A 15,850-nucleotide genomic window follows, 5' to 3' on the forward strand; every position below is an offset into this window, starting at 1 on the left:
ATCTTCCATTCTCATCCAGTTTGACTTATGTATGATCTTGAACAAAGTGAAGATATTTAGTTCTTCCAAATTCTTAGTTGGCACAATCTCTTGTGTTGAGCATACTTCAGTATGTGAAATAAAACCACCCCAAATCCAAAGTCCTTTCAAAGCTAAGGAGATAAATCTGTGATGTTGGCAGAGTCTGAATTGAAGGGCAAGCAAATAGCAGCAAGGGATTATAAATCCCTGCTTGCTTCAACTATAAACCAATCTGTCCACAGTGAGAAAGCATTTAATAAGGGGTTTCATTGTACTGGAGGAAATGGAAAATTATACTCCACGAGCAAATGGTCTGCCAGCAACAGTCTGGAACCAGCAGCATGGGTGCCTTTTAATGGTTTTTAAAAAATCAATAACTTCAGTTTTTTAATTAAATTGCTATAAGTGGGAAGAACACTTAATTACAGTTTCTATTCTTTCATAAAATGTTCTCCATGAAGAACTAGCATAATCAGATTTGGATTCTTCCCAGCAAATATACATATATATTTTTTCATTGTGTTAGCACACTGAATTCTGTTTTTACTTGAAAAAAAATGAAGATAAGTGGGGGTAAAAATGTAAGCCTACCTAGCTAGACAGCATCTGTGACATCATGAATCTGGATGGAAAGGATGAAGGAAAAAAATCAAAATTTCAAATAGCAGACACAGCATATCCAGTTTCTATTATAAGCAAGAACAGAAGAGAATTGGCCAATGTCCCATTTTGAGATGGCACCTAGAGATTTTTAATATATTGGCAAGAGCAGTGGATGTTTTCTGGAGTAAAATACTAGCATGGTGTTTCTAAAAATATCCTTAATGCAACGAAAATCATCTTTTCAGTTATTCTATTTTAATTAGATTCTCTTGTCTGTTTATTTCTTATTTGTGCTGTTTCTTTTTATTTTTCTCATTCTCCTGCTGTCCTGGGGGCTCTTCCACGTTAGCACAGGCGGTGATGCTCAGTGGTACTGACAGGCTGCCAGGCTGATGCTGCTTCTCTCCCCTGGAGCCCAGCTTATACCAGCCCCCTGCTCTGATTCATGATCTAGAAAATTCTCTCTGTTCAGGTATGACAGAATTTACCCTGAACAGATGCTGGCCACAGCTTAAAGACCCCCCACCTTCCCAATTCTTGTCAATTATTTTCTGAAGCTACAGAATTTAAGGTAAAATAATGTAATATCTTCAAACTGAAAAGAAACCTTTATTCCACAATGAACAAGATCAATCTAAAAGTCACCTTTTTATGCTATAGGCCACAAAATAGCATACATACTGAGAAGCCATTCCTTTCTTTGATTGCTATGCATAGAGATGTGTCTCTGACAAGTGGTTTGAGAAGCCCAGGGAACTAACTTAGGTTCAACATGCTCAGTAAGGAACTCGAGACGAATTTTAGCAGTTTATATAAGATCAAATGGTGTTGTAGATGAGCTGAACAACATGGATTGAGTGTCCATCTATCTATATATAAAACTGCAGCATCATCAACCAGAAATAGCACATAGTACATGGCAGCTAACCCTTGCCACTACCTCAGCAGTGTTCATTCCAGAAGACGTGCTTTATCTCACAAAAGGCAGAGCCAATTCTCTTGTCTCATTTTACTATTTTATGGCCAGTCTTCCCAGCCTAAAAACCCATAAGCAACTTTACAGGAAAGACAAGATGAACAGATCACAAAAGGAGTCCTGGAAAGAATACTTGTAGAAATGAAGCCTCTAGCTTGAAAAAGGGTAACCTTAAAACAATATGGGAGCTCTTATTTTTCTCATCCCACAAGTATTAGACAAAAGTTGTTTGAATGACATTGAAAAATCAGTTCATGCAATGGGGACCTCCTTTGAATGCGTCTACTCTTTGCAGTTGGGGGTGGGCCCTGTCTGTCAGCAAAGCCCATAGCTCAGCAAATGGTCAGAGGTGGCCTGTCTTGGCCTGATACTTCCTTCTGTCCTCAACTCTATGCAGCCCTCACCATTTTGGCATATGGGGGTTGAGCTGGAATTAATCTTCAACTTTTGTATGTCTTTTTTGGGAAGAATCATTTATAATATGAACGATGATGTTTGGGGATGAGATGTGGGTTTACTTTAGTGGCACATCTCTGTCAGTCTTTCCTAGGAGAGGGAGAGGAGGGGAGGCAGGGTAGGGAGCTATCACCACCAGATAATTGCTATCTAAGTTTGTCAAAACCTGGACTAGACAGTATCCCAAGGAAAGTGATATGCTGGAATCTCCCTGACTAAAATACTGGCAACTATCAATTACCATTGATTGGCCCAGTGGAAAGGAAGTGAGTGGCTCACTTTCCCAAAGTACAGACTAATGGAAGCAAATCCAGTTGAATATTTCTTTTTCTAATTAATGGAAGATAGCACACATTCAGGAACAGAATCATACTTGCAAAAGTCAGAAGAAAAAGGAAATATGAAGTACATTGGCCTGTCCAAGAAATTGTACATGAAAAAATTCAGAACATGCTATCTGATACTAAAATCTATTTTAGATGCCTTCTGTGATTTGTAGTAGGTAATTGGCTCTGTAGCTAACCTCGCTGTTGTTAAAGTACATGCTCTTTCCCCACCTCCTGGTCCCCATTTCATACATACACCATCTTGTCCTAGTATTCCTAGGGCTTTCTTGTCTTTACCACTGAAAGCATTGCACTTTAAAAATTCCCTCAGTTTCTAGAACCATCTCAGTACTGGTCAAACTGGAATGACTAGTATCTCTACTTGGCAGCACAGTAGAGTCATCTAGGAAGCTTTGAAAAATCTGGATGTTCAGGACATACTCCAGATCAACTATATCAGAAACTCTGGGGGTGGTCCTCAGATGATTCCAATGTGCAGCCAAGATTGAGGACCAGAACGTAAGAACTCGTACAAATTTTGAGCTGAATCCAGAGCCTCAAAAGGTCAAATGACACATCTTTGTCTTCTATTTGTGATGAATGGTACATATCACTTAAGTACATTAAGTTTATCAAAAGTATTTGCTTGGTTCCCAATACTGAACAACAATTTTATATTGCAAAGCTAGCCCTTGTAGGAACCCTGATTGTAAGAAAAATAATAAAAACAGTAATAAGCAGCTCTCTAACAGCAAGCAAAATTTGTAAAGAACTTTGGAATGCCTCCCTCCATTCCTGGACTTGTTTTCTTTTAGGTCACTGAGATGGAAGACATATGTGGCCATTTGGAGTTTCTAATTTCATGTACTTGTCACCCTTCATGGAACTCTCAGCAGCTTAGTCTTCTTCCATCTTTGGGACTGTCACCACTGAAAGATGTCACTCATTCCACTTAAGTCACTTAATTTTTTAAGGTCCTATAAACCTATACTTATTTTGAAAAATCTCCAAAAGGAGATAATATATATTCTCTATCAAGAAGGAGATTAGGTATATAGATTTCCTTAGGAGCTGTGTACCCCTTTTTCTTCTCCTGGGTTTCAGTGATGATCAGATAGACTTTTGGGGATAGAGGACATCTGAAAAACTCATCTGAAGGCAAAGAGGCACATATATTGATGTCTCACGAATATTTGCAAGTAAAAGGCAATGCTTTCCACTTATTTATACAACAAAGAGTTGAGCCCTTTATATCAGGCATCATACCAATGATTGAATAAAATGGTGAACAAGACATTGTATGGTTCCTGACTTCATGGAACTGACACTTTGCTGATGGCAAGCTTGGCTCCATTATAGCTCTAATATAATCAGCATGATGTTCATTGTGGTCAACAATGAACTACATATATGACCACAGTCCCATATGATTATATCACCTAGTAATGTCATAGCCATCTTAGTTTGTGAAAGTACACTGATGTTCACACAATGATGGAGTCACCTAATTATGCATTTCTCAGAATACATACACTATAAATGACACATGACTGTATATTGGTTTGTATGCACATGCACAACCACTTAAATATCATTTAATTTGTAGGCTAAATAATCACTAAAAGTTTATTACAAACTAGTTACTACTTTAAGATCATGGTGTTAAAATCTTAGAGAAATGAAAATCAAAACTACTCTAATTGCTAGAGATCATGAACAGCTTTCCATAGTTTGTTGATGATTGTATTTATTCTTCTGTGTAGTGTCTGTTCAGTTCCTTAGCCCATTTATGGATTGGGTTATTTAGTGTTTTGTTTGGTGTTAAGTTTTTTGAGTTCTGTATATATCCTGGACATTAGTGCGTGTGATAAAGATTTTCTCCCATTTTGTAGGCTCTCTTCACATTATTGTTTCTTTTGCTGAGAAGAAGCATTTTAGTTTGAGTACATCCCATTTATTGATTCTTGATTTTACTCCAGTCAGAATGGCAATTATCAAGAATACAAGCAACAATAAGTCTTGGTGAGGATGTGGGGAAAAAGGTACACTCATCCATTGCTGGTGTGACTGAAAATTGGTGCAACAGCTATGGAAAGCAGGATGGAGATTCCTCAGAAAACTTGGAAAGGAATCATCATTTGACCCACGTATCCCACTCCTTGGCTTATACTCAAAGAACTTAAAATCAGTATATTTCAGTGATGCAGCTACATCAATGTTTATAGCAGCCCAATTCACAATAGCTAAACTGTGGAACCAACCTAGATGCCTTTTAGTAGACGAATGGATAAAGAAAATGTGGTATATATACATAATGGAATATTACTCAGCCTTGAAGAAGAATGAAATGATGCATTTGCATGTAAGTGGGTGGAGCTGGAGAATATGCTAAGCGAAATAAACCAAACCCCCAAACCAAAGGCCAAATGTTTTCTCTTACAAGCAGATGCTAATCCATATTTGGGGCAGGGGGAGGATGAAATTTGGATTGTGCACAGGGGAGGGAGGTATGGGAAGGGAGGGTTGGGGAGGGGGTATGAGGATTGGAGAGATGGTAGAATGAGACAGACATTATTACCCTATATACATGTATGATTACTCTACCAGTGTGCGTCTGCACCATGTTCAGCCAGAGGAACGAGAAGTTGTGCTCCACTTGTGTACAATGCATCAAAATGCATTCTACTGTAATATATAATTAACTAGAACACATTTTTAAAGAGACAAAAATATGGTGAATGCAGGGCACACCTATAATCCCAGCAGCTCTGGAAGCTGAGGCAGGAGGACCATGAGTTGAAAGCCAGCCTCAGCAACTTAGCAGGGTCCTAAAGCAACTCAGTGAGATCCTGTCTCTAAATAAAACAAAAAAAGGGGCTGGGGATGTGGCTCACTGGTTAAACACCACTGGATTCAATCCTTGGTACCCCCCCACCCCCAGATCATGGTGAAATTATTGTTGAAAAACATCTTATTTTAAAAATTACTACTAATACTTTTGCATCTCATTCCCTTCATTCTGTCCCTCCAGTGTTTTGTTGAGACTGCAGGCAAAAGAATCACCAAGGCTCCAGCCTGTATTTGTTTTCTCAGGAGTCTTAGGCATTGAACACTCTAGGTACACTTTAGGCAGTTCAACTCAAGAGAGGTTTGATGAGCTTTTGAAGAAAACAAATCTTATCAGGTTACACAGGGGATAAAATAAGACAACAAATGAAGCCTTGATAGAGTGGCATGGTATACCAAGGGCTAGCTGTGCCCCCATTGTTCTGGTGCTGCTCCAGCCACATGTATTAATACTTTCAAGAGTCACTCATGTTTGTCATTTACTAGGTTTACTGCTCGACGGCGTTTCAAGGCTTTCTCTACCTAACAAAAATCATATAAATTGCTTTTTTTTCTTCTTTCCCTTGTGGTATTTGTTTTCCTTAGTGGTTGAGAAGATGAAGTTTTACTAAATACAATTTTCTACATTGCATTTGGTTTTAACTCTCAGTATTAATGCTAAGTGAAATTGTAGCATTTGAGATAGATTATATTGTCTTAAAGGATAAAACTCTTAACACAAATCATTTTGAAAAAGTAAAAAAAAAAGTATTTAGGCTTTACAGTTTACCTGGCTAGGTATATCAACCAATTGATCCAAACAATCATTTATTATTCTAGTTTATTTTACAGTATATATACATATATACATATATACTATATGCACATGTATGTATATATATATATATATATATATATATATATATATATATATACACTTAATATAATCAGGTGTTAGTCTGGGGTTGTGACTCATTGGTAGAGCGCTTGCCTCACATGTGTGAGGCACTGGGTTAGATTCTCAGCACCACATATAAATAAATAAATTAAAATAAAGTTCTATCAACAACTAAAAAATATTTAAAAAATATAACTAGATGTTATGTAGAAATATTAGTGATAAAGATGAATAATCTTCCCTATTTTATATACTCTTCTTTTATCTAATAATTATTAGATTTACCTTGGAGACAATGGCTTGAAGGTAGTTTCTGACATATAAAATGTGCAATAGCAGGTGCTGATAACTTGAGTCCTCTTTTCTAAAGTAAACAAATGCATTGGTGCACTACCATGAGTCCCTTTGGATAGTGTTGATCGATCAAACCATAATTACTTACTAGCCACTCTGTGTGAGGCTATTTCCAACTTTAGTGCAAGGGGTAGATAAATAACTCTCCTTCCTACTCCTAAAAGAGCCTAAGATCTAGTTGGGAAACCAGTGGATGGTAGAGGGTCAAACTAGTAAGAGGAGTTTGAATGATACAGAACGGATATACACAGAGTCTTAGAAACTGAATAGGGGTTTGATAGGTAGAGAGGAACTGACAGGGCATTCTAACTTGAGCATGTAGTTGTCATGGGAAAACTCGCGAACTAGAGCTTCTTCCTGGGCTCTGTGGCTGACACTGTAATGACAGATACCTGCTCCTCTTCTCTATGTCAGAGGTTGATAAACTTGTATAGAGGGTTAACATTTCTGGCCTTGTGGGCTCTGCCATCTCTGTTGCAACTACTCAATTTTGCTATTGTAGTGAAAGCAGTCATAGACCATACATGAATGGGCATGGCAGTTTGTTTGCAATGTTCCTCAGGTGCCCCCTATTGGCTGAGTCTAAGGAAAAGTACCTGGCAAAGCCTAAATGCAAACTGCCAAATCCCAGGCCCAATCCCACAAAACTAAATGTGGAAGAGGGGGTTTGAAGTTGAAGACTCAATGTTTTAACAACTGGCACACAATTTAAGAGCCTGCTTCTACAAAGTTACACGTAGACAAAAGTTTATTAAATAGAACAATTTTTCAACGACTATCAGAATAATTTCAAGAAGCACTTTATATTTCTCAAAAAAGCTACAAATAATTGATTGCTGAACACTAAGTTTTCAAACTATGATCTGGCAAACTTTTCTGGAAAGAGTCAGATAGTAAATATTTTTAGCTGTGTGGGCCATATGGTCTTTGTCACACTATTCAACTCTGCCATCACTCCTCAACTCTGTCATTGTGAAAGCAGCCATACAATATTATGGGCATGGCTGTGTTACAACATAACTTTGTTTAAAAAAAAAAAGAACTGGATGGTTAGATTGGGCACGTAGGCCACAATTTGCCCCCTCTGGCTCTAGAGTGCAGTGATTCTCCACTCTGAATGCAAATCGATTAACCCTGGAAAGCTTTAAAAATACTAATGCCCAATTCCAACTTTCAGAGATCGCTTTTCAATGGTCTGAATATCAATGTTTGAAAAATCCCCCAGTGATTCAAATATGCCCATTGCTCTCAACTCCCTCTAATCCCTTAATCAAGTAATCAATCATCAATAACTTTAAATACTCCAAGAAGATTCACTATTTGAAAGAAATCAGAGGTGAACATTCCATGATAAATTTTTGGAAACTAGAAATGTCATTTCTTTGTTTATCTTTCATAAGTTCAGATTTTCATATATCAGTTTTTAAAATGGAGGAAGCAAATACCTATGTGCAAATAAGGCCCTTGTGTATTTGTTGGTTTGGTGTAATGTGGTCTATAACAAGATACTGGTGTCTTATTCATTTTTGTGTATCCAGAATCTAGCATATATCTATCGTGCAGTGATGGACAACACATATATGGAAAGAATAAATGAACAAGTGAATAAAGAAAGGAAAGAAAATTACTTAGAAATCTTAACCTTCATTCAATCAAGGTCACTACTATTTTAAGGCTACCATAGATAATTTGATATGGATCTAACAAGCCTTTGTTTTGAACATGGATCAACTTCTTTTGGAATACTAGTAAAAGCAAGTTATTTGACTCAGTTAAGGCAGGAAAAGACTCAATGGCTATTTCTTTTCCTTAGGCCAGACTTGTAAAATTCTTTTTATTTACAGTCACACATGTAGACTCCTCAAAAACCCAACAGTCTTTTGTATGGTGCTATAGTTTCCATGGCAACTATGTTTATGGTATCACTGGTGTTATTAGTAGGGGAACCAGGGGAGAGATAAATACTAAAGACAATAATGTTGTTTCCCTTTATCTTATTAGATGGCTCCAGGCACCGAGACTGATGGCTTGGGGATAATGGAGAATAGCAGCTGTGACTGCAGTGGGTATTACACCTGGATTTTATTATTCAGAAGCCACCACTGCAAAGCTTTATAAGCCATGGTTTCCTTGTTACTTTATATTGAATGCCTTGGTTTTAAAAGGCTACCCCTTTTTTAGAAACACTCAGCTATTCAGTACTACTTTTGAATAACTAGGTTTTAAAATATTTCGAAGTACTTTAGCTATCTTAAAATTGAATCAAAAAGGGAACAAAATCCTTGTAACTTACTGGTTTTTGCCCATTATCAGTTTCTGTGGATATTGTGTATTTTGCATGCATGTGCATTTGCACAGCTAAGTCAGAGATGCTAGTACCTAAATGCTTTTTTAAAAATTCTGAACTCCAGATCTATATATCCAGTTGACTTTTTGACATCTCCATTTGGATATCTAACAAACGTGTCATCCTTTACATTAAAAAAACTAAATTCATGATATTTCTCCTTGGAAACCTCTCCCTCCGACAGTCATTCTTGTCTCAGCAATAGACAATTCCATTTTCCGGTTGCTCAGGCTAAAATTCTTGGAGTCATCTTTGGCTCCTCTCTCTCATCTCACACATTCAATCTGTCAGCAAATTGAGAAGCCAACTACTTATTTCCCCACTGCTTTGACAATATTCTCTGTTTGGATTATTTCCTTCTAACTGCACTACCACAATCTATTTTCAACACAGAAGCTAGAGTGATCTTGTTAAAATGTAAGTCAGGTCATGTCATTCTCCTGTTTAAAACCTTCAGCTGGCCTCCTATCACACCATAATAAAGCCTAAGTCTGTATAATGTTGTATAAAGCCCCACAAGATTGATCTTTTATTGCCTTTCTGACCTTCTCTTTTCCAGCTCTCCCCTGGATTAAAGTCCAGCCACATTAGCCTCCTTCCTATTCTTTGAACAAACCAGGCATCCTCCCAACCTAGAGTCTTGAGATTAAAACCTTGCTGTTCCCTCTGCCTAGAATATTCTTTCCCTCAGATATTTCATATACCCTCTCCTTAATCTCTTTTGGGAGTTTGCTTAAATGTTGCCTTGACAGTGAAACCTTGGCTGATCAGCCCATTTCAAAGAGTATACCCCAAACCCAGCAGACCTCCCTGCCTATAATTTTTAAATTTCCTCATATTACTATTCACTGTCTGACTTATTACTGCCTCCCTTTTACTGAAATATGGACTCTATAGTTATGAAGATGTTTTATCTGTTGCTACATCCCTAGAACCTAGAAAAGTATCAGACACGAGGTAAGTGATAAACAAATGATTATTAAATAAATGAATGAATAAAGGAAGATATTGAAGGGACAATTTTTTTTTCTTGAGGATTTGAGTGATATTGACCTTCAGCCATTTAAGACCTATGCATAAAATTTTATTATGGGGTGGCCACTCATTCAATAGATTCCAATTAATCTAGTTTCTAACAGGATATATGATAAGGTTTAACAGCCTTCATTTTGTGAGAGTCATTTATATCTGACTTGGTGAAGTTTAAAGAGATATTTGTTCCTTGTTAAGTGAAGATGGATAAAACTAGCATTAATGCTTCATATGATTATACTATCAAGGGTCTAGTCAGAAAAATAGAAACTATACTTGATACTTCGACTGAAGCAACTTAATGCAGAAAACTGATCACATAGGAATTGAAGATAAAAATGGGAACAGTGATGTAATCCATGGATTAGAACTACGGGAAGGAGCTGCTACTCCTGGAACTTGGGAAATAATATACAGTGATAGAGATGCTCAGAATTGAGAAGCTGGGGAAAAATTCCAATTTTAGTTGTATACTCAAGACAAGTGGAAACATGTCTACACAAAACTTGTTCACCAATGTTCACAATCAATAGGAAAAAAGTAGAAACAACCCAAAGGTCCATTAACTGATAAATAGCTAAATAAAATAGAGCACATACATGACAGAATATTATTCAGTTATAAAAAGGAAAGAAGTATTGATACATGCTACAACATGAATGAACCTTGGAAACATTATGCCAAGTGAAAAGGCCATACATTTTATGATTTCATTTATATTAATGACACAGAATGGGAAAATCCATAGAGATATAAAACAGGTTACTGGTTGCTTAGGGCTGGAAGAACGGAGAATGGGAAGTAACTATTAATGGGTATTGGGTTTCTTTTGAGATGCTGAAAATGTTCTAAAATTATATTGTATTGATGGTTGCACAATACTGTGAGTATACTTAAAAGCACCAAACTGTTCACTGTAGGTGGGTAAATTTAATGGGATGTGAATTATATCCCCCCCCCCCAAAGCTGTTTTAAAAATGAAGCTTGGAAGAGGGATTTTGTGGATATAGGGCATAGGCCACTGAAAGGGTTCAACTGGGATGCTTCTTAGACTTCCAAGGAAATATGATAAAGCCAATTTGGGGCTGAGGAATAAGGACTGAAGGCGGGAACTGACTGAATTGCTGGTACAAAGGTCTTTGATGTTGGGATGACAGAAACCTAGCAGGAAGAAGAAATTTTCTTTTACTCTCGTCCAGCTTTTAAATCTGTCTAGCTCCCCCTACCATCAGAACATCACAGGAAGTCAGATGATAAAGGAGAAATGTAGCTTACTGAGTTCTGGACTCAGTGAGATAGTAATATCTTAAAAACTGACAATCTATACAAGTGGCACCTCAAGACCCAAGCATTCATTATTACACATATTTTAAATTATATTCAATCAAAGAAACAATGCCTTATTCTGCCTAACAATATACAACTAGCCTTTATATAAACCAACATTCCCTCATCTTCTCTTCAAAAAGAGACTACCAGCTATCATGGTGGTCATCTCTGGTTGGCAGCTGTACTCTCTTTCTGGAGGAATTATTCCTCATTGAGTTTAGTCACAATCACAATCACAATGCCTGAATCTTCTGGAAGCTAAAGACTAATTTGCAATTTAATAGTCATAAATTATTTTAGAGTAAAAACAAAGATTAAATTTTGATGTTAATTACTACTAACAATACCTATAAAAATAGGAGGGAAATGACTTAATATTACACACATATACACACATCAGGAGGTAAGAAAGAAAAATATAACTGAAGGCTTCATTTTACAGCTGAATTTCTGTAACTGTTCACAATGCCACCATTGATATTTATAACTTTTTTCCTAATAGCTATTCCTTCTTCCTTGAGCCAACTGGTTGCTATTATTGTACCTGGTTGTATGGTTCTGCCTGTTGTTTATTGAGGGAGAACTTTGGCTTTTACTCTCATAGAAATCAATAGGATCCTCAGAGAATCCCTTTGATTTGATATAATCTGTGATGACCTCACTGAGTAATAGTAACTCAGTCTCTTCTTGGTAATCGAGTTAATAATTTAAACCAGGACAGTGCATTATCCTTCCTTGACTTTGGATTCTGGAGCATCTGGAGTCCAAAATGGTCAGTGCTAGTCCCAACTTCCAATTCAACAAAGTCATGGTTGTAGTCCCTGCTTAGAACTAAGTCCTCCCAAGCAGAAACCCAAGTAATAGGTTCAAGAGTAAATATTCTGCAAGAAAAATATTAGGTGTAATGGTAAGAGAATATACTCTTACTTTCATTCCTTGATTCCTGGGTTCATTATTTGAACCTGTGGGAGTTAGGCACAGATGATGTTGCTGATTTAGAACATTTTCTACCTCTTGTGAAATATAGCCTAATTTTTTTGTTTTATCTTCCAACTGATCATAATTAAACCCTTGAGTTATCCTTTCATTTATTTAGGCAATGCTTCTGGGTGATGGGGTATGTGGTTAAGGTCAATGCATTCCATGAGCATGCACTCGTTGCCACATAGGGTTTTTCTGTGCACTTACTTTTGGGTTAGAAGCAATGATTTGTAGGACATCATAATAGTGAATAAAGCATTCTGTGTGTGCACAGATGGTAGTAATGACAGAAACATTATCGGCAGGGAAAGCAAATCAATATCTGGAAAACATGTCTACTCAAGTGAAGAGAGAACACTACTCTGTCAGTGACAGAAAGGATCCAGTGTAATTAACCTGCCACCAGGTGGCTGACTGATCCCCTGGGAGAATACAACCATATTGAGGATTTAGTGTTGGTTTCTTCCATTAATAGTTTAGGCACTCAGAAGTAGCAGTTGCTGCTGGATCAGAGTTTGTGACAGGAACAGCTTCCAGTAAGGAAGAAGGAAAGTCCTTTCCCCTTCTGTGTGCCATAGTCCTATAGTTGCCCCTACTGGCAGAACTACACAGGAAGCTAACTGCTAAGGGAGAAATACAAATTAAGACCCAGCAATAGCTTACTAACCATTTGTACTTGGTAAATGTAAGCTTCCTCTTCCTCGGCAGAAGAAACTACGTTTGAACTGAAAGTTCTGAGAACATAACAGGATAAGCACAGGCTTTGTTGTTAAGTCTCCTTCCCACTGCTGAGCAGTTATGTGGGAGATTGAGCGAGTCACTGGATTCCTGGGATTGGTCAAGTTACCCGGTTTCCCATCTTTGAATGGGGAATAAATACCATCTCACAAATCTATTGTAAAAAATTCATGAAATACATGTGGTAACATTTGTCAAAGAAAATAATATTTAATGAATAACAAGTGCTATCTCCCAAATATTCATTACCTTTTAGCAGTGGTTCTCAATGGGAATAATTTTGCCCTCTAGAAGATGCCTGGAAACGTCTGAAGACATTTTTAATTGTCATAACTGAGGTGGGGATGCTAATGGCCTCTAGGGGATAGAGGCTGGGGATGCTTCTAAATACCCTACAATGCACAGACCCTTGCTCCACATAACCTGAGGTTGAGAAATCCTTCCCTGTAACCAGGACTAGGGCAGCATTGGTGATATAGTGATTAGCATAGCTGCCTTTCTTTAGCTAGGACTACTATGATTACTTGCATGCTAAAGTTACTTTCCCAGATGGGAATCCCAAAGGGAAGTAACTGCAAAAGTGGTTGAACTGTGTTAACTGACTCCTTGCCACATGCCTTGATTTAGCTCCCAGCCTTGCTCCCAAATGGGTTCATAATGGTGCTTTTATATTATATAGCAATAGAATAGCACAAGAGCACTTACAGAAGATAAACAGCTGCCAAACTGGCCAGAGACCAGCCATCTTCCTTTCTAAATTTATAGCAGTCTGATTTTCTGTCTCACAGAGCAGGGGATGAGCCAGCCACATATTCTCTTCCCCAGGTTAAACAACAGTGACACCTTGGACAGCTTCAGGAGCAGCAAGAGCAGCTAAAATTTATGGAGTGTTCACTGTGTACCAGGCACTAAACACTTTCCATGCATTATCTCATTTTGCTTTTCTTTAGAGGTTCAACTTAATGCTTTCTTGTCTCATATTCAGTCATTATATCAGATTGGGTTGAAGTGTTAATCCTTTAAATGGTACTATAAGGACATTCACAGGACATGGGAATTAATTATTGAGAATAGTAAGTGCTATGCAGGTATTATGTTTTGTGTGCTCTTCCTGGGGGGAAAAACTATCTGAAAAGAGGAAGATATCATTGACTTTCAGACATTCAGTTTGATGAAAATATTATATTCATATGACTGAGTAAAAATCATTAATATCTTACAGTTTTCAGTTTTGTACTTCTATTTTGTACTTCTATTTTGACTTCTATGCTACAACAACCCCACATACCACCAAAACCCTTGCAAAGGAAGGGTCAAAGACATTCAATTTTGTGTAAGATGGAGAAATGATCCATAAATTCTAATCACAAAATCTTTGTTAATCCACAACAAGGGGCTATATCTGAAAATGTTACTCTATAGACCTCTACCTTGAGAAAGCAAAGTTAAAAATTAAACTCTAAGAATAGCAGCTCACACTCATACACACTTGAATTTGCATAATGGTTTCCAATGTCAAAGAAATGCTTAGCCTATGCTGAAAAAAAGCCATGGCTTTTGAGTCAAACAGATCCTTTATGGCTTTGAGTGAACAAGATCATTTGGAAAAGATTCAATTCAATGAGGAAAATGGGACTTTACAGAGTCTATAGGAAGATTATAGAAAGAACAAAGCCATTTTCCCCAGTGTACAATTGATATGAAGAGTGTGAACAACATTTGTAGCATAAGATATCATGAGTCCCTTGATATGATACATATTTTCAAAAATGTAAAAGTACACCCCAATTGTTAGAAACATCAGGCAAACTCCAAATGAAGAACATTCTAAAAAAATAACAACTCTACTTTTCAAGAGTCAGGGTCATAAATAATGGAAAAACTGACAAATTGTTACAGATGGATAAAACCAAGAAAAAAATAACTACACCCAAAGTAGGATCTTGGATAAGATACTGAAATAAAAAAAATATTAAGGGACAAACTGGCAAAACTTGAATAAGTTGTTCTGTTAACAATGTGCCAATGTCAGTTTCCTAGTCTTGATAATTGTGTGGGGTTAGGTAAGATATAAACATTATGAAAAGTGAGTGAGGTGTATAAAGGAAATTTCTACTATCTCTGTAACTTTTCTATAAGCCTAAAATTAGAATAAAAGAATACAGATGTAATCATTTGTTGGAGTTTAATACATTTATAAATTATATTAATGGTATTTCATGAATTCCACCAAATAGTGAAGATGTTTCCAAAAAGAAATATTTTCCTTTGCTGGGACAAAATATATACTCTCTCATACTCATGTAAACTTATACCCAAAGACATATCTGCAGGAAAACATAGAAATATATTAAATATCTTAAAATAAGTCTACGTTACTCCTTATCTAGAAATTTATCCAAAGGAAATTATAGTACTGTTTTATAATAGTAATCAATAAGTTTTAGTTAAATAATTTAATGGATTGAAGTGTATAAATAAAGATGTTCACAAGATCATTTATCATAATAGAAGAAACAGCCTAAATCAGTGTCGAGAAAGAATTGAATAAATAATGTTAGAGTCCATACAGTGGAAGAGCTTTTTACTGTTAAAAATATGGAGATTTATTGACATGCAAAGATGCTCACAATGTATTGCCAATTTTAAAAAAATGAGTTACAAAATAAATTCATTTTTGTTAAGAAAAATATACTTTACTATAAACTTATATATATTCTAATATTTTCAAGATTGTCTCTGGATTATGGAATATTATAGATATAACTATATTAATAGTGAAGTTTCAGGCCAGACAAGAAATGATAGCCATGAGAATCAGAAATGAGTCAGCCAAATCACCATAAGTGATTTTAAAGGGAATGAGTCCAAAATCTTTTTTTTATTCAAAATCTTGTTCCAGGATGCCAGGACCCCTTTGCTGTATCAAGATTATAAAAAGGTATCTAAGAGAGTTCTTTGTA

The sequence above is a fragment of the Spermophilus citellus genome (assembly GCF_964194105.1).
Source record: "Spermophilus citellus genome assembly, chromosome: X".
Lineage (NCBI taxonomy): Eukaryota > Metazoa > Chordata > Mammalia > Rodentia > Sciuridae > Spermophilus > Spermophilus citellus.